Source organism: Balaenoptera ricei, chromosome 2 (assembly GCF_028023285.1).
Source record: "Balaenoptera ricei isolate mBalRic1 chromosome 2, mBalRic1.hap2, whole genome shotgun sequence".
Lineage (NCBI taxonomy): Eukaryota > Metazoa > Chordata > Mammalia > Artiodactyla > Balaenopteridae > Balaenoptera > Balaenoptera ricei.
Window position 1 is genome coordinate 117,017,988 of NC_082640.1, and position 19,428 is coordinate 117,037,415.

Here is a 19,428-nt window from a genome sequence, read left to right on the forward strand (position 1 = left end):
ATGGAAGTAGAGATTAGAATTATCCATTTAAAAGCCAAGAAGTGCTGAGAATAGCTAGTAGCTATCAAAAAGTGGAAGAGGCAAGGAAGGATACTTCTCTAGAGTCTTAGGGGGTAATACAAACTCAAAAACCCCTTGATTTTGGATTTCTGGCCTCTGGAACTGTGAGAGAGTAAATTTCTGTTCTTTTAAGCTGCCAAATATGTGGTAATTTGTCATGTCGATCCTAGGAAACTAATGTACTGCTGTATCAAATAATTCCAAAACTTAATGACTTAGCAAAATGTATATTTATTGCTTATTCATATCATAGTTTATCCTTTTGGCAGGTGAGACTCTGCTTCATGCAGTCATTCACAGACCCATATTCTGCCAATTGTGGGACTCTACCCTTCTCAAGAAGTGACTCCTAATGTTTCTGCAAAAGAAAAGAAAGAACATAGAGAATCATGTTGGTATTTTTTTGGCCATGTGTGGAAGTGGCACACATCACTTCTTCTCACATTCCTTGGGCAAAATTCAATAATATGACCCTACCCTAACCAAGAAGATGTGAGAAAAATGCAGTCTTCCTGTGTGCCAAGAAAGATGGTGCATTTGGTGACTACATAGCATTTTTTCTGCCACAGTTTGTCCTTCCAGTATTAGGTATCTGTTTCATTCTTTCTGCTAAACATAGAAAACATTAACGACCTCTCCGATTAGGCAGACAACCCAAAGTTAATGCACTTACTGCCTCCAGTTCAGAGTCAGTCTTTCAATCTCTCTCTATTTCTGTTTATCTAGTAAATTGTTTAAGATAATTTTTTACCATAATTGACTTTTTTGATTTAACTGATCAACTTCTAGATACTCAAGATAAAAATTCCAGCCCTGTTATTCTCATGAAATGGAATTTTAGGCAAATTACTTATCTTCTCTGAACCCATTTTCTTGTTTGTAAAATAGAGTTAATTAACAGTCGATTCCAGTTACTGGCTTTAGTTACTTTGAAGCTTAAATTAGATAAGGCTTGAAAAATACCAGCATTTAGTTCCTGACTTGTTAGTAGATTGTTAGTTTTGAATGTGCCTCCCAAAATACATACTGACTTCACAGCCTGTGTATAGCAAATAAACAAGTAGATCTTTCAATGTCGTGTTGTTTGGGGACAAAAATAAGCTTTAACTTCTAGGAAGATATTTGATGAAATATACCTTGTAAATAATTGTCATGGGGCAATTAATTCCATCCTTTATTTGAAACGCAAAGGATATTGTGGAATGCCACCTGGAAGGCTTAAAATTCTCTCTCTTGTTTAAAATTTTGTTTTTTACTCCACTTACAATAAAGTGACCTACATTTTATTTTCTGGTCAATGTAAGAATCAATATATTTGACTTCCTTTTCAAACCCTAGATTTTATAATTTGCTGACATAGACCTTTATAGGTATATTTTTGTAGCTTTTTTGAAACTATTAATAACAGTATGGGGCAGCCACTTATTTTAGGCCAGTGAAATATCTGCTGTCTGTTTAAACCAAGTAGATTCATTGGCACATGGAATTTAGCTCTATGTCTCTACAAATTTTAGATACAGTGCTGAACAGATTTAGATAAAGTTCTATATCATGCTGTTTATTATGTCACATGAACATCTTCTATGGATCCACAAAATTATTTCAAAATGATAAAGTCCCTGATTTCAAGGTATCTCAAATGAAGAGAACCTTCATGGATAACATACAAAAGAACACAGTTATATAAAGCTTAAAAAGTCACCATATACTTTTCATGAAGCATTTATTTATTTTGTGAATATATTTTTAATTTTTAATTTTATTATTTATTATTTATTCAATTATTATTTATCACAAACACCAATCCAGGAGTGGTTTACTGTATGGTAGAAATGTGCCAGGGAGAAAAAAATTAGGGGCAGAGAGATTAGCTTTCTTTCTTTTGTAGTTTTAGTCATGGGAATCTTTGTTAAGGAAGGGGATTTCGAAAGCCTTTGAACAAGAGAGAGAAAGAGTGACATGACTGAGTAACAGAAATGGTGAGCAGGGTTTCCTGAATGCTGTGCGTGGAACAGTTGGGGAGATGAGAGAAGTCTGTGACAATTCAGTGCAGTCACACAGTGTGTTTATGTAAAGTTTATTTTACCTCAAATAAATGTAAAGTGGAAATTAAATTCTAACCAGGTGTTAGGCATACTATGACTTCTGTTTTGTTACTCTGTAGAGGTGTAGAAGACCTTCTTATGCAACTGCAAAACTGAAGGAAAAGACTATACTTTCCCTGTCTATAGGTTGACTCTTACACACACACACACACACAAAGAGAAGGTATTCAAACTATCATGAAATTAATTCAGACTTTCATAAAATCAGTTAATAGATTTTGACAGCCTTTGGGGTGGCATATTTGAGATCACAAAGAAAGATTTTCTTCAGAAAGATTACAACCCAGCGTGGCTAAATTCTTTTCAAAATTTCATAATTCTGGGTCATTTTAGGCAAGACATTTAGGCTAACCAATTGTGTTTAAAATTCGATAATAGCCAATTTTTCCACTCTTGGAAGCAGAGATGCTACAGCTTGTTTAAAACTTCTTGCCTTATTAACAAATGCTAATTATGAGTAATGGAAGTCAAATTACTTTCCATTTCTCAAATAGCTGTACTGTATTTGCAAAGAAGTTTAAAGAAATTGAATTAATCTAAGTTTGTTTTAATTATAATTTGTTTTCATAAGACCCAACTGACAGGTGATACTTACACTTGCTTGAATTACATCCATGGGTAATATTTTAATGTTTGTAGTTGTATAAATTATTTTAGCTCAATGGCAGTATTTAGGCATAAAATAAAACATGTAAATATTTAAAAAACAGATTGAAGTTGTTTGTGCGCTAAATAGATTATTACCTGATGGGCATGCACTTAACATCTGTGATATCTAATATAAAATCCAAATTAGCTTGAATACTCCCCAATACATTTTCTGAAGAGTTTACATTTTCCTCTAGTGAACTGGGTTGCTACATTTAGCAAATAAACATACAGAATGACATTATATTTTCCTATATTTTCCCCATACCACTGTTTCCTCAATTATAATAAAATATGTTTTTATTTTTGTGAATGGTAGAAACTTAACAAAGAAGGAAATTCATTTTTCAGGCCAACTTATCATAAAGCTACCAAGGAACAGATAAGCATCTTTCTAGCTTTAAAAAAAGAGTCCCCTCTGTGAATGCATCTAGATATGGTTTCAGGTGAAATGCACTGGGGGAAGTGGAGAGAAGTGTAGTTATCAATGGTAAGTTTCATGAGGGCATATTACATGCTTAGGACCACTTATCTGAAAGGTTCCTTGTTTTTTTTTCCATTTAACTTCCCTGAAAGTACTGTCTGATGCAAAGTAAAAAATGAAGTCTTAGGTTATAGAAGTTAGGGAGGAGTTCTGGTGAAAGATTGTGGGATAAGTCATTTAATTTCCTTGAAGTTCAAATAGGTATTTTTGTCAATCAACATTTAATGATTAAACATTTTTATACTAAACTGCAAGATATTTAGGAGACTTTATTTCCATCAGCGGAGCCCAGTTGATTTGTAATCCTAGTAATATATGATAAATCTCAATTCTGCCATTTATTAGCTTATGATCTTGGGCGAACCTTCATTTCCTTATCTGTGATACTAGAATGGACTAATCTACTCTTAACCAAACAGAATGAACATTTCTCACTGAATTGGAATCTCAACATGAGTGAGTTTTTAGATGAATTACATCAACATTTATATCAACCTTCTCATCTTTGGATTTCTTCTTGTCTTTTCATATCCTTGTTTCATCTACTCACTTCAGGGTTTAACTCTGATCAGATATTTGGATATATAATTAATAAAAATATTGTGAGATTTACTGTTCTCATAGAGTAGATGTTTGGCATATAATTTAATAGCTCTAAGTACTTCTAAAAACCTGAGCCTTCTTCATCTTCTCCTTCCTCTCCTTTTCCTTTTCTAAACTCTTACACTCCTAAGTAAGAAGGTCAATTATTTTGACTATGTTTGCTAAATATTTTATTTACTTATGCATTTTTATAAGTTTACCCTGACTAATGGGAAAGGAACTCAAGTGGAGCCCATGCTATTGGAGTTATTCTTTTAGTTATTAAGTTTTTCTTTTGAAAACATTTCATTTTTGATCTTTGGATACATTTCAAAAGAATACCACATAAGAAAAATTGGAAAAGGTTAGCTGGAAAGGCATGTAATGTAAAATACATTACCTGTAGACTGGATATAGCATAATAGTGTGTAGTACTTTTATTCCAGATGTATATGCTATTGCTTAGTAATCTAGACGTAAATAATTTTTGGAATACTAACAATTGCCAAATAAAATATTTTCTTTGACATTATTTCTGAAGTTGTTACATTATTTTAACCAGATGGTGTTTTTCCTAGGAATACCACTTTTTCAATCTCAGATGACTACTAACAAAAACCTCATTATTCCTTAGAAGATAGTTGAAGTCTCACTCTCCCTGAAGTTTGCTTCTGGTACCTGCAGTGAACATCAGGAATATGTTTTTTGCAAGGATGAGAAATTGATCCCTTCAGTCCACATTGTGGCTGATTACAATGTCCTTACTCATTGGGTCAGCTAGACATACTCCACTATCCTCTATCTATCTTAACACAAGATTTTAAGAACTCATCTCTGAGCAACATTCATCATTCCCTGGAAGAAGGAATGGATAATGTTTAAGGATAAAAATTAAATCATTATGAGAGCTGGATTACTTTAATGAATGAAAACAAAAAAAATCTCTGGAAGAGAGAACATAGTAGTTTTTTGTTTGTTTCTAAGTTTCTATGGCATTCAAGAATATTAGTATCACAGCCACCTGCTGGTGATAATTGCCCTCCAAATAAATGTCTTCCTCTGCCTCCTTGAAGGCATAGATTACCAAGGGTTTTATTATTAATTTAAATTAATTTAATTAGATATCACAATGATAAAGTTAGAGTCAAGTTTTCCTTTCGCATGCTTTTTTAGGTCATCACAAATTATCAGAATCTTATCTCATTTGAGACAAAAAATAATTATATGAATGTTTCATTAGGAAAAAAAGACAATCTGTTATATCTGTTTATGAATATGAAATTAAATAGAAAGCTGAAACTATAATCTTGGAATTCTGCCAAAAATTCTACTCAAGAAAAAAAATTTGGGACCTGGGTTATCCATACTGCTATTATTTTCACACTCATTCCACAACTATTTTTCTGTCCCCATCATTTTTCTTGAATTAACATATATTTAAAGACACTCTATTTTACCTAGAGTTAAATGTTTCTTTCTTAATAGCTAGCTTGCAAAGATATAGAACCATGAACTTAGTCATTTGCTTAAAAGCCTGTCTCTGAAAATAGGCATTTTAAAATACAATAGACTATTAGTTTTCAAAAATTTACTACTGCCTGGCTATTAGGATATTCCCATTACTGGCAAAAAAGTTCTTGAAAGCTATTGAGGTTTTATCAGTTTCTGTCTGACAAGAAATAGCTTGGATTGCCTATGAATGGATTGGGCCCATAACCTAGATAAACATCAGATAATATGTGAGTCCTTAAGACACTTTTGAGTTATGATAAAACATGTCAAGGTGTGAAGGGAGCCTATCTCAGTAGCCTTCGAACCACAGAGTATTAGTTTGGAAAGATTAATCTTAATAGATTTTGAATCAATTTATGCCATTTGCACATACAATGAGACAGCAAGTTCCTTCTCTCTGTTCTATTTATATTCCCTGAAGGTTAACTTTCAAAATGTATATGTACTTTGCATTTGGAGAGCTGTCAGGTGATTTTTAAGACTAGAAAACAGATTAGATTTAGAGATTGAATTTCCTATCCCACAGAGAATTTACATTTAAGCAGAAAGTTGGGTTTTATACATATAAAAATGAAAGACATTTCAAATTTTACTTAATACTTTTGAAAGATAAATAACACAGAAATTGCACTAGTTAAACCATAGTTAGAAAAATAATTCTTTAAAGTTTTAAATATATTTCAATGCAGTTTATGTTCCCTAATTATATTGAGTGTACTATTTAAAATACATGATTTTGAAGTCATGAAAAATATTTTGAGGCATCTATTTTCATGGAAATTCTTGAACTAATTTCTATGTTTTATGCATGAATACTTGCAGTGGTAAGCCAAAACAACTTATTGGAAAGGATGCATTTCCTGTAAGTACCTGAGCATTTGGGTGATCTATGCTTTTGGTACAGCTCTAGCTTAACTAGAAGTGAGAGGGTTAGATATTTTGGGAAGTATAATCATTAGCATAATGTAGGTTCTTCTGAAGCAAGGGGATTGTAGGTGATCTAAACGCAATCAAGGTCATGAAGCATCAGCTTAACATTCTTTTTGATTTAGGCCACCTTCATCGAAGGATTTTTTTTCCTAAATATGTGTAACCATGCTAAGCCCATTACAAGATTATATAAGGAAAGTGATCATTATACTAGTAAATATGCCTTTGTAGAGCCTATCCTGTGAATGTTTGTGATTTTACACATATGCAATTAAGATAGCAAATAAGCTAGTTTAAAGAAAAGGCAAATTCACAGTTGTGGTATGAAGTCAGTCTTCTTAGTTTATGAAATTCCTTTCTGAGCGATGATCCTTAATGATGGCGGATTAGATGTGTTGTCTTTTTTAAGAGAGAGACAGTGACAAGATCAGATGGCAACAGCATGATTTGTGAAATTTTCTTTCTGGAGCTTTTATGGTTAATAAGTAAATCTAATTATAACTCACCAACAATAAATTATTGATGATGTAAAGTTGATAACTGCTAAAACTCAGCAAGTTTGCTGTGTTTTCCAGCAGCTACTTCGGGCTACTTTATGAAGGGTGTGAAGCAAAGATCAGTCAATCAAATCAGGATAACATTCATTTATAAGACTCTTTTGGAAGACTAAAGGTATGGTTTAAAGTGTAGTTCAATTAGAAACCTGATTCAGAGAAATGATATGGGTCTGTCTGTTCATTTTTGCTACTTGTCTTTAGACATGGTTTTATGTGTAAGTCCAAAGTTGCAACTCGCCATTTAAAGAACTGTTAACATGAAATTACAAGAAAGAATAGAAAAATCCTAGTTTTGTACTTCTACCCTCTAGTGTTGTCATGAGAAACAATATAATTTATGCCATTACCTTTAGATAATACCGCATGATTTCATCCCAGACTCATATGAAAATTAATGATCAACATGGATATTATATCTAAGAGGGGATTTCAACTGTTCCCTAAAGACTATCAGGTTTACAAATATTTGCTTTAAAGAAAACTCACATGTAGGCTAGTTTTTAAATATATATATATATTTGTTTACCTGCAATTATCTAATCTGTAGTTCCATACAATTTTATTTCTAGGCCACTATCAATTCTTTTAAAGTTTTCTCATAGATCCTCTTCCCTAATCATTTTTACTGCTCTACTCTGGACACATTCCAAGGTTTCCACAGTCTCTTAGTAGTGGAATCACATGCACCAATAGTGATCTTTTTATGAGCAAAGCTGAATGGAATCTTACTTGTTTTTCTCTCTGTTGCAAGGACTCTGTGGGACTGTCATGGAGAAAATAAATATTTGTTACTTCTGGTAATGAAAAAAGTATGTGTGACTCAGCAACACATGGGAAGCAGATGTGTTGAATAAGAGCCCACTCCTGTGCATCAGACCTGTCACTGAGTGAGGCTATAAATAGAGAAAAATTAGGGGAGAATAAGCTGCATCCCTGATTCTGTTTGATCACAGTGAAACTGGAAATATTAAAGTTTGGGTTTTGGATATAACGATGTTTCTGCTCTATATAGATGGCTGGTTAGCCCATATTTAAGTGAGCCATGCAGCTGGAAAACAACTGTTCCTTCACCCCCGCCCACCACCATACACAAAGGCATTCTGAGTGATGAGGATCTTTTGGATGTTGAAACACATAGAAGTTCAAATCGTGGATATCTGGCTGTAGAAATTGCTAGATTTGCCTTATTAAGTTGACCATTTCTTCCTTTTCCATTCTAGCTAGTGAGAGCTGACATTTTACCTTCCCTGGCCTGGAGAAATTGGTCTTGCTCTGGCACTTTTCATAGGGGAGAGTACTGAGCTCCCAGTTGACTTAGTTGACCAAATGCAAAACGCATTTTCTAATGGATACAAATGTGGCCTAGCAAGTTGGCTCCATCTTTTCCAAGCTAGATTTGGATTAATAACTCTAAGCATTCAAATGTGGAGAGTTTACTAAAGGGCTGCTGCGTAGACAATAAGTATCCTTCTTGCAGGTGTTGATTCCCTAGAAATAATACACTTGTGATTTTTCAATATGACTTTTTTCAAGCTCATATTAATACATTGATACTTACATTAGGGTAGGGATTTTTTTTTTAACTTTATTTTATATTGGAGTATAGTTGATTAACAATGTCATAGTTTCAGGTGTATAGCAAAGTGATTCAGTTACACATATACATGTATCATTAGGGGATTTTTTTTTCCATAACACTTGTAAAATTCAGTGGGAAATATCTGCTCCCATCTCTTATTCATTTGCCAGATATATTTGCTCTTTAAGTATAAGAACTTACTGAAAAGAAGGCAGGGCAATTTGTGAGGTCATATGACAAAAACCTATTATATTATTTATCATCTTGAAGTCTAGGAGCCAGATTTGGTCATCTTTGTATTTGACAGAGCATTACTGCATTGCATATAACATAACGTATGCTCAGTGTATATTTGTCAGACTACATTAGCAATTCTCTCTCAGCTAGCCACTATTAGAATGAAATTTTGAAGCTTTCTCCCCAAACCTAATTCAGGAGTGTTCTCTCTCCCAAGCTATCTGTTGGTCACTTCATGAGGAACTTCTGTTTAGTTAGCCTAACAGGAAACAAAATTGAGAAGCCTAAATATTAAAAAGGGTATTTTTCTGTTTAAACAGATTATAAAACTTATCTTTATCAATAAATGAAAATTTTATCCCTGGGCCCTGATACCATATAGCATATGTTTTATTTCAAAGTTGAAAATAGAACAATACCTAAATTAAATAACCGTGGTGACTATATTATGTGGAACATATTCACTTTCTGTAACCAATCAGTAACTGAGACATTGCTTTGATATCCGTACTGCAATGGAAATTTGATAAGATTTTTTTTCTATATTGTGCCATTTAGAAAGTGCTGATTAACTCTCATATTATTTCAGTAGGAGTCTCAGCGACAGGGCAGAATTGATTGGAGTGGTATTCTTTCCTTTTGCTCTCTCCTCCTTGCTTTTTCTTTTTCACTTGGTTACCAAGACTGCTTAATCACTGAAAATCGCTAACACCTTGACCTCTTGTTTGAGAATGCCTTACTGATAGACATGGGAAGGACAGATAATATACAGAATGACCTAACTAAAGTGCATTGCAAGGAAATCTGGCAGTCAACTTTGTTAACGGCAGACACCTGAGTTATTATCCTACGAAGAGGAGTTTTTGCTCCTTAGGCCCATGGATGATAGACATTTTATAAGCTCTTTATCCAAGTACTATAAAGTTAAGGTCAATAAACCTTTAATTAACTACAGTCAATAATAACTGTATTTCCATTTTTTCCAGGGAAATCAAAATTTTAAAAATACTCTTTATAAAAATAAGCTTTCCTTCTTATGTTTTACTGGATTTACAGTCCCCAGTTCTTCAGTCTCTTTCTAATATCTCGAGTAAACTTCCAACTTCTCATCTCACTCCTCTTTCTTCTCTTTTCCTCTTTTTATCTTAGGCACTAAAATCTCCCAAATGAATATCTCTCTCCCCTAATTTACTGTACCATTCCACTGGCCTTACTTACAAATTCCCTGTTTTTTTTTGTTTTTTTGTTTTTGCTATATGGAAAAGGAATGGACCTCTCTTGTACAGTATAACACGAAATAATTATCCATGTACAAATTAATTACATACCTTGTAGAAACACACTCTACTTTAATTATTGCTCAATGGCATAAAATGCCTGGTGCAAATCAAAAGCTTTACTTGCAATTTTAGTGGCTGTTTTATTTTTCTCTTAAGAATGGATTCCCTTGTTTTTTTTCACTGCTTAATTTTTAACTAAGTTTTATTTTAAGGGGTTGAAATATTACTGAACCTTCCTGGTATATACACATGTACTTTCTTATACCCTAATGTTCTGTCATGTATAACGTGTATCATCACCAATTCCCCATTTGTCATCTGTCTTGTCCTAAGCCAAATCTTGCCCATGTTAAAAATTCTATAACTGCCATCATCTTGGAAATGTCATGACATTCATGGATCAATAAAATCCTTTCCCAGAGAGGATGAGAAATATATGAAAAGAGCTTACTAAATTCAGAGAGTTTCTTTTAAAGATTCGATGAATGAATAAGAGATTTGTATGAGAGAGATTTCAGGGAGAGAGTATTGGATGAGAGTAGGATGAAACCGACAAAGTAGGTTATAGTAGTGGTAGAATGGGGGAGAGAGGAAGTTCAATTTGAGATGCCTACAAGGGTTTTTCATCCTAGAGATTATTTTCTTTAAAGGAATGCAAGTGAAAGGACTGCTAGGTACTGAGGCTCCTCAGTGGCCATCACATTTCTGCAGTATACTAGGCCATACCAAGATATAATGAGGTGCTTTGTATGTGCTGTGTGTAAGATGAGAATCAGCTCACCAAATGACTTTTTTTGGGTGATGACTTACAGTCAGGGGGCAGTTTTGTGAATTTGAGGGAGCATAAGGATGATGGAAGGAGCACTGTGTACCCAGGGAATTGAAAAGAAAAAAGGATTTTGTTGTCTGTGTCCTCAATGTCACCCTAGAACAAATAAGGAAAGGGAAGAATTGTATGATAGAGGCTGTGACATCAGAAGGATGAGCAAAGTAATTTTACAGTTATAGTTAGAAAATCATTAAATTCTGATGTTTAATAGGTAGCTGAAATGAAGTAGGTAGGCAGAATGTCAAGGTCCTTTTAAAGAGCTTAAAGATTACAAAACAAATCAAAGGTTCTGGCAGCTTCTCAGACACTTGCAGGCTAGAAAATTCAGAGAGCAAAAAGGTATATGGGGTTTATCCCTTTTCCTTTTCTTAAATAAAACCAAATTTGAACAAAAAGGGTACAGTGTGTGTAGCAACAATGCTGCCAGATGTGCATGATGAGACCTTTAAAATTTACCCAATTTATGAAATGAAATTTAAATATTTTGGTTTATTACTTTCTATTGATTTCAATAGGAACAATTCAGATAGTTGTGCTTTTTCAGAGAAGTAAAATAGAGTCAAGGTAAACCAAAAACATAAGACAGTCCCAAAATCCGCCAGGATTTTCTCCGAGAGGCAAAATTAATATTCTACAATTAAAGATTACAAAACACATGCTCTTCTACTAATATATTGTTGATTAATGATGTATTACAAATTAATTTCTAGATTTTTGGAAGAATTTATAAAATTAATAATTGGATTAAAATTAACTTTCAATTTTCCAAGATATAATAAATGTAGATAGAAATTTTGCTTTTCTGTCATCCAGTAAGTGGAAGCATTTTTAATTTCAGAAGAGAGTCTATTGAAAGAAATAAGAGCAATTTTCTATCCTTTTGCTGCTTCATTAAAAATAAAACTGTAAGAAATTTTGTTAACATTTTTAATTCTATTTGAATCAATAATATACATTATCAATGAAAATATGCTTGCAATGTTGTATAAGGCAGAAGTGCTTAACTTTGATAGGTACTGTGGTATATTTTGCTTCTTAATTTGATTAAGCTGAGAACTACATTTCCAGAATCCCCTTCTGCATACCGCGCTAGTTCAGAGTTGGTAAAAATGGGAAGATGTGCAAACATGGGAAGGTAAATGCGAAACAGCAGCCCTGACTCTCTGAAGGTCATTTTGTGGTCAGATGCCATTGCAGACAGATACAAAGGTACCCAGTAGGTTGTAGTTTGTCTTTTCTTTCCTCCTCTAGGTGTCCAGCTCTTCTCAACTACTGTCCTGTTGACCAACAGTGGGCCCAGGTTTACCACTAAATGTATAGCTGTGGACTCACTGAGGTGGCAGCCAAACAGAATTCACAACCTCCCATAGATCTCCCCATGATCTATTCCTTGGTGGGTCCACTCTTAAAGTTAGAAGTACTTGACTTAGTAGGTTGGTAGATTGGTAACTGTTTCTCTGAACCTCCATATCCAGTATCCAGTCTTTACTTCCTCAGTTCCTCCCACAATTGAGCACGATACAATTACCATAATATAATTCTACTTCTCTGACCGGTACAGACATTAATACTGTTGTTTCTGTTGGAAGTAACTATGTCGATCGCATTATTGCTTCCAATTATTTAACCCCTTCCTGTATCCAAACTCTTTTCCCATATCCAAAGTCACTTTTATAAAGTGACTTTGTAATTACTCCCCATAGAGACAGAGCATTTCCCCTACCTCATGTTGGGATTGGCCAGGTGCTTTATTAAGTGAAATGTGGTGGTCATGAAAGTGTACAGTTCCAGCCTTAGGTGTTAAGAGGCTGTGTGTTACTGTTCATCCCTATTGCCATTGCTGTGAATAAAACATACTCTGGAAATATCCTCTGGGCCTGAAGAGTCAGTCCAGATGTTCTTCAGACACATAGCCTGAAGCAGCTGATTCAGAAATCTCTGAGAATAATAATAAATGCAACATAACTTTTGTGTTGTTTGTTATGTGGCAATAGCCAACTGATACAATAAAAAGGAATGTAGGTAGTGAATTCATTAATTACTTTTTATAGATTTAAGACAGTTGATCATTGTACCGGATTGTGTTTTCAAAAATGGCCATAGCAGTATTTCTGATCCTTTAGGAGGCTCTTTCAGAATTTTGATGGGGTATCACCTCACACCATTCAGAATGGCCATCATCAAAAAATCTACAAACAATAAATGCTGGAGAGGGTGTGGAGAAAAGGGAACCCTCTTGCACTGTTGGTGGGAATGTAAATTGATACAGCCACTATGGAGAACAGTATGGAGGTTCCTTAAAAAATGAAAAATAGAACTACCATATGACCCAGCAATCCCACTACTGGGCATATACCCTGAGAAAACCATAATTCAAAAAGAGTCATGTACCACAATGTTCATTGCAGCTCTATTTACAATAGCCAGGACATGGAAGTAACCTAAGTGTCCATCAACAGATGAATGGATAAAGAAGATGTGGCACATATATACAATGGAATATTACTCAGCCATAAAAAGCAACGAAATTGAGTTATTTGTAGTGAGGTGGATGGACCTAGAGTCTGTCATACAGAGTGAAGTAAGTCAGAAAGAGAAAAATAAAAACCGTATGCTAACACATATATATGGAATCTAAAAAAAAGATAAAAAGGTTCTGAAGAACTTAGGGGCAGGACAGGAATAAAGACGCAGATGTAGAGAATGGACTTGAGGATATGGGGAGTGGGAAGGGTAAGCTGGGACGAAGTGAGAGAGTGACATGGACATATATACACTACCAAATATAAAATAGATAGCTAGTGGGAAGCAGCCTCATAGCACAGGGAGATCAGCTTGGTGCTTAGTGACCACTTAGAGGGGTGGGATAGGGAGGATGGGAGGGAGACCTAAGAGGGAGGAGATATGGGGATATATGTGTATGTATAGGTGATCCACTTTGTTATAAAGCAGAAACTAACACACCATTGTAAAGCAATTATACTCCAATAAAGATGTTAAAAAAAAAAAAAAAAGGAATTTTGCCATGCCCCTGCCAAGATTTGGGATGTATTTCTCCTTCCATGAAAATGGGTGGCTACCACTGTAAATATTGAATAGTATGGGGCTGAAGGGATGCTTTGTGATGTCCAATGCTAGGTCATAAAAAAATGGTATGGCTTCTACCTAGTTCTCTTTCTCTTTCTCTGTTTCTCAGGACATTACCCTTTCAGTTCAGTCACCATGTTCTGAGGAAGCCCCAACCACATGGAGAGGCCATTGTAGATGTTCTGATCAATAGCACTAGCTAAAGTCTCAGTGCACAGCCAGCATCAACTTTGAAGCATGTGCATACATGAACCTTCAGGTGATTTCCTCTCCCTGCCCTGAGGCATCCACCTGAAGCCACGTATAGGCGCAGAGAGAAGCCATCCTTGTGGTACTCTCTTTGGTTTACTGACCTATGGAATTCATGAGCATAATACAGTTATGCCACAAAGTTTTGGGGCAATTTGTTACACAGCCATAATAACTGAAACAATAAGAAACTATAGACATTATTAGTATCAACAATCTAGATTTGAAGATGTGGTTGTTCATGGGATAGCTTTGGTGGGAAGATTGATATTTTTCCACTTACAAGAAAGCAAGTAGTGTTAATTAACTTAGCTTTTCATAAATTTTTCCTACTAACTTACATAGGAATATTATACTACAATATTTTGTAGCATAAACACACCTAAATTATTTTCCAAAATATTTCAGGAAATTCATGCTGTATTTTGTAATATGTATGGAGTTGAATTTTTTTGACACTGAGCATCCAATAGAAAAGCTAGTAAATTACAACATAAAGTCATACTTTCATGAGCTATTAAATAGAAACGTACTGGGAATTATATCTGTAAGACATAGTAATTTTTTTCTGTATAACATCTATCCTTTTTTGTTTCTTAGCATTAGCGCAGATCATTAAATCTCATATTGACTTCTTATACTCTTTTTGTTTAAATCTTAATTTTTAAAGTTCATTTCAAAATAAGTCTTCAATAAGTGTTTTACTATATTAAATACCTGGGGAGAACACTGATATAGACAAAACTTCCTGCTTTCCAGGGATTTTTCTAACAAAAGAGAACAGTAGAATCATACTTAAATTTAATTCAAGGCTCAGCTGATAAAGAGCTACAAATTCACTTCCATAGAGCTTTATTTAAAATGAATTTATTTATTCTATACTAAATATCATTGTTCTGGTACTGTAGTTGGATCATGTAATTTCTGAGGTAGAAAAACAAATCTAATCACAGAACAGAAAGGATATATGAACTAGATATCATTAGATCTGTTTTAAACAGTGAAAGGTAAATGGTATATGATCTCACCTATATGTGCAATCTAAAAAAAATAAAGATGGTGTTTAATTTTGAGATGGCTATTTTCAGATTTTTGAATAAGAGAGTGTCATGGTCAAACAGTATTATCAGTCTAATTTGGCAGAGTGTGTGCAATAGTTTGGAATGCAAGACTTGAAAGACAGCTGAAAGGCCTAAGTCTAGGTGGTGATGAGAGGAAAGGGCATTTTAAGTGCAGGGAATACATTGGCAAGCATTAGGAGTCTGTAGGAGATTTGGGGACCTTTTCGATTTCAGTAGTTTATTTGACTGCTGTAACCGAAAGAACATCCAAAGGACAATGAGAGATCATATTTAAAAGTTAGTTTAGCTAGACCATTAGGAACCTTGAATGATGTGCTACAGACTTCGAAATTTATTTAGTAGAAAGTTGACATGGAATTATTGAAGGCTTTTCAGTAGGAGAATGACATGATCGCTTGATGTGTTTGGGTTCATGGCATATGATAGCTAAAAGATCATTAAAATGTGTATTGAGTGCAAAAAGCACATCCAAACTCGATAGTATATTAATGAAATTGAATTATCTGAGAGTTAAGGATTTCTTTATTATCACTCCGTTAGTGTGGAACTGACCATCAAATTTGTTTCTATTGCATGTATGTATATATGCACATGTTATTATGTATCAGTCCTCACTTTCAAAAGATACTTTTGAAAATACTGTGATCAATATTTGCTTTTATCAAGTCTGAATAAATGTAAGCATTTGATTAACATGCAGATACCACTTTCATTTCCAGTTTTCATTTATAACTCCATATTTGAATTTCTCCATCCATTTCAAACAAAGTACCATGTGATTCTTAATTGCTATACACCAAGGTCCTCTTACAGATAGTCTTGCTTGCAAAGTTTATGATCTTTAACTGCATTCTACCTAGAACCAGATGTTCAGACATCATTCTGCATGGACAAAATGTGTGGAGGTTAGCATTGCTTCAAAGTTAGTGTCAATCTGTAATCCAGGTACTTGTTTGGGGTAAATTGAAGCCTACTATTATTTTTTAAAATAATGAAGTGAAGAATTTAGGTAGTACTAACCTAAATGCTCCCAACTCTATGCACTGGTAGTTCCGTCCTTTTACACATATACCGTTTGTCTTAAAGGGTAGACAGCTCTGAGTCACACACAATCGTTGTCTTTAAATTTTGTTGAATTTGTTTTTGTTCATCTTTATCATGTGTCTTCCTTGAACGACTCAGATGCTACACCCTTCAATGTGATAAATTGTGTATAGGTTTTACAGTACACAGGAAGGCCCAACAATACTTCAATTGGAGCATCTTTCTTGACATGAATTTGCTCTCATTCATGTAGGAACGTATGCTTTTGACCAGTATCAGTAGGAGTGGCATGTGAGTTCTTGTGGTGGTAAGCAACTTGACTAGAAGTCTTAAGTGCCAAGATAATAGGATTATTGATAATTTCTGGGAAGCATTTAATAGATTTTTTTGTATATCTTAACCAAGATTTTAAAGATACAAAATTGTATACTTTATAATTTTATTATATTATAAAATAATATAATATATAATGAGATGAATAAAAGTTGCTTAAGTTAACTCTAAAAACTTTAACTTTTCTGTGATATGGAATTCTTTCTTCTCTGGAGTTGAGCTTTTCTTCTGAGTTGTTGGAGAGTTGGGAGAAAGATTTGTAAGTGCTGGTGTTATGCACCGTCATTCCCCACCCCCAACAGTGCTTTCACCACCAGGTTACTTAAATTCTACTCATCTGAAAAGATCTGGTTCAAATACCAAAATACTACTTCTTCCATCAGGTTTTCCCCCATCAGAAGTAATCTGTTTTTTCTTTGAATTCTCAAAGGAAATTTCTGCATCTTTTCAATGTACACCCTATTAATAGGTATTTCCTCATTTCCTTTAGTACTAGACTTTGCATAAAGCAGATACTAAATACATATTATTTAATTATTGCCGAGAGATCAGCAGTACTTCTAGGTAGTATACCTCATTTGAAGAGTTTATTTTGCATTTGATTTGGATGGACTAGTGTTTCCCTGTTGTGTCTTCAGAAAACTGAACCAGTGGGGCAATGCCTAATATAACATTATAATTTCTTTTCATTCATATTCTCATTTATTTTGTATCTCTTTTTAAAGTTATAAATATTTTCCAATAATTACAAAAGCATAAAGAAAAAACAAAGGTATAATACAGAATATCAACATATACAGAAGCTAGGTCTTTGAAAAAATTAATAAAATTGATCTAACAAGACTTAGAAAAAGAGTAAAAACATAAATTACCAATATCAAGAATTGAAGAGGACATAACCCCAAATCTTACTGACATCAATGACAATAAAAGAATATTATGAATAACTGTACACTAATAAATTTGACAATTATTAAAATTCTAGAAGAAGAAATAAAAACACATCTGTATAGTCTGATATCTGTGAAAGAATTGTATCTGTTATTAAAAAAAACTTTCGGGACTTCTCTGGCAGTCCAGTGGTTAAGATTCCGCACTTCCACTGCAAGGGGTGTGGGTTCGATCCCTGGTCGGGGAAATAAGATCCCACATGTTGCGTGGCATGGCCAAAAAAAAAAAAAATCTTTCAACATTTTCAGGACTTACTGGCTTTCTTTTATCTATTTAAGGAGAGAAATAGCATCCGTTTTGCACAAACTAAGAGATTAGAACAAGACTGAGACCATAATAACTTGATTCAAAAGTGTGACAAATAGATTGTGAGATGAAAATTTTAGAGCAGTCATCTCTCATATACTTAGATATGCAGACCTGTTTGAAGATGAGATGACTGTATGTGTATAGAGAAATTCCTAAATACTCTGTAATCAGACTATTACAAATGATAAGTGAATTTACCAAGATTGCTCAATACAAGTTAATGTAAAAATATTCAATTTATTTCTATATTCTAGCAACAAATAGAAACTAAAAATTCAAAATGGTAGCATTTACCATAACATAAATACATCAGATGCCTGAAAATGAATATAACAAAAATATGCAAGAATTATACATTGAAAACTATGAAACATTAATTGAGAAAAAACTAAGACCTAAGGAAATAAAGGATAGACCATGTTCATGTATTGGAAGACTCATACTTGTAATAATTTTTAATTCTACCATAAATCCCTTCAGATTCAACACAATCCCTAGTCTGGTGAAATTGACAAGCTGATTCTAAAATTTACATGCAATTGCAAGTTGAAAAAGCAACCATCAGAAACTTGAAAAAAGAATAATAAAAAAAAAATAGGACTTACACTATGAGATACAAAGACATATTTTAAATCTATAATCATCTAAAAAGTATGTTATGGGCAAAATGATAGGAAAAATGTGTGATGAAATAGTAGAGTGCCTAGAATCAGGCTTGTACATATACAGTGACCTGATTTATGACAAAATTAACTTTCAGGTTCATTGATGATATGATAGTCTTTTAAATAAGTGGTGCCATGTCAGTTGGTACATATATAGGAAATAATACATCTCAATATATCTCTATCTATCTCACACCAGACACAAAAGTTAATTCCCTATAGATTGCTGATATAAATGCAATCAGTAAAACAAAGCTTTTAGAGGAAAGTATAGAACACTTTTGTGGTTTTACTGTAAGCCAAGGTTTCTTCAGCAAGACACAGAAAGCATTAACCATAAAAAATGGATAAATTGTAAAATGTTATAATTAAGAACTTCCATTAATTTAAAAGTACCATTAGGAGAGTTAAAAACCAACCTACATAGTGGGAGAAATTATTAGCAATAAGATACATGACAAATCTATTCAGAATACATTTATTAAAAACTGCAGTAAGAAAAACAAACAACTCACTTGAAAAATGGGTAAAAGACTTGAAGAGATGTTTTATAAAAGAAAATGTCCACATGAAGATTGTATTTAGAACTTCAGAATAAGAATTTATCAAGGGAATGCAAGATAAAATTCCCATCCATTACAATGGGAAAAAATGGATTAAAAACTATCAAATATTGGAGAAGTGGGGCAACTGGAACTATCATACCCTGTTTATGAAAATGTAAATTAGTATAACCACTTTAGAAAACTGTTTGGCTATATCTACTAAAGTTCAATATGTCCATACATTATAGCTCAGCTACTCCTCCTATGTATATATCCAAAGAAATACATATATATAATTCCTCCAAAATATGCACTGAAATGTTCATATCATTGCTCATAATCATAATAAACCTGTAAACT